This window comes from Elaeis guineensis, chromosome 8, assembly GCF_000442705.2.
Source record: "Elaeis guineensis isolate ETL-2024a chromosome 8, EG11, whole genome shotgun sequence".
NCBI classification, from domain to species: domain Eukaryota; kingdom Viridiplantae; phylum Streptophyta; class Magnoliopsida; order Arecales; family Arecaceae; genus Elaeis; species Elaeis guineensis.
This window is the reverse complement of record NC_026000.2, coordinates 130,005,938-130,007,807: the sequence shown is the minus strand read 5'-3', so window position 1 is coordinate 130,007,807 and position 1,870 is coordinate 130,005,938. Positions and strand designations below refer to the sequence as shown.

At 34.5% G+C, this 1,870-nt stretch overlaps 1 non-coding gene across 1 annotated transcript; it reads left to right on the top strand.

Annotated features, from left to right (window-relative positions):
• The first annotated feature begins 201 nt into the window (after positions 1-201).
• Positions 202-308, top strand: LOC140851365 (small nucleolar RNA R71). The gene has a single exon (XR_012134117.1). It is a non-coding gene; the product is annotated as a small nucleolar RNA R71 (small nucleolar RNA).
• The last annotated feature ends 1,562 nt before the right edge of the window (positions 309-1,870 follow it).

Genomic DNA, 1,870 nt, shown 5'->3' with positions numbered 1-1,870 from the left:
ATTCCTCCTCTTGAAGGTGTAGCTTTATCAGGTTTCCTAGTTGTTTCCCACTGTAAATTTTTCTCGGCTAGGTCTTCTAAGAATTGCCAAGCTTCAGTAGTTTCTTTGTCCATAAATTGGCCTTGGCACATGGACTCTAGCATGATTCTTGAGTTTGAATCTAACCCCTCATAGATGATCTGGCATAGTCTCCAAGTTTCTATTCCATGGTGTGGGCATTGGGTCAAAAGATTCTTGAAACGATCAAAGTACTTCCAAAATGATTCACCAGCTAGTTGGTAAAATTGATTTATTTCATTCCTAATCCTAGCTGTTTTATGATGGGAGAAATACTTTTTCAAAAATGTTCTCACAAAGCCCTCCCAGGTAGTGACAGAATGGTTTGGCAGACTATAAAGCCACTTCTTAGCATTATCCTTAAGGGCAAAGTTGATTAATCTAAGTTTGACCTCATCCTCTGTTAATTGCAGTTTCATGGTTGCACATACCTCTTCAAATTCTCTAATAAATATATAAGCATCCTCTAATCCTGTGAATTTTGGAAGCATATTTATGATTTGAGGTATGATTTCAAAATTGTTAGCTGTGGATTGTGGCAACCTGATACAAGATGGTTGGATGGAGCCAACTGGATAACACAAATCCTTAAGGGTCATGGATTGGATTGGTTCAGCCATTGGAACAACAGGAATTGACTCAATTCTAACTAGACGACCCGACACTCTTCTCCACACACGAGGTGTACGGTTCTCGATGTTTATACAATTTTTTTTATAAAAATTTTATGTATAAGAAAAAGAAAGAAAAGAGAAAAAGTTCTAAAAAAAGATCCTAAGGAGTCCTAAATCTAAAGAAAAGTAACCAAATTAATTTAAATTTTAATAATTTTTTTTTTATTTTTCAAACAAGTGAAACAATAAATTAAACTCAATCTATCCTAGGGTTAACCTAAATCTAGACAGCTCCTAATTGTTCCAAGATGACCCTTCAAGCCTTCCAAGTGGAGATTGATCAACTAGTTAGCCAGGTAAGTATAAGAGGTGGGAGGTTCGCTCATCGTTGCCTTTCTAGACACCAAACGAGTTGGTTAGGCCTGCAACTAAACCAATTTAACAAACCACCCTCAGAGACTTGCCTAGACACCAACTAATCAAACAACTCAAACTTGGTAGAACTCTTAGGGTTCCTTATCCTATTGAGCTCGAATTCCTTAAGGTTGACGTCTAATTGATTTCAAGATTAAAGGTCTAGGTAATGCAATATGATAGAGATGGTTTTTGGGCTAAGGAAGGGTAATGAAATCCCCACCTTATCTTGTTAATGGGTTGATGCCCTTAGATTAATTATGAAAATGCAAATGCAAATAAACAAGATGACCAAGAATGTAAAAGATTTTAATTTTTTTTTTTATTTTGATGTTTTACCTCATGATTATGAAATGTCTTTTGTTTTGTTTTATATTTTTTTTTTTTTTTTGTGATTAAGTAAATTTAAATGATTAGGTCTAAAAGAAAAGTAATTAACTAAAAATAATAAAAGAGAAATTAGAAGCGTACCTGAGTTTTCCAGCAATCACCAACTAAATCTAGAAACCTAAAGGAAAAAGAAAGAGAGTTATAAAGCACGAAGAACAAATATTTGAAAATAATTTAAAATGCCAAATCCCTAGCAACGGCGCCAAAAACTTGAAGTACAAATCTTAAAATTTATAAATAAAACCGCAAGCGCACAGTGTGCAGAGTAGCACGACCAGCGAGTACGGGTCGATCTCACAGAGACTTGGTTTAAAAATGATTTTCAAATCTATGCTCAAGCGAGCTTTAACGAAAATCAAAAATCGAAAGTTGTTTGCTAAAGACAATAAGACTAA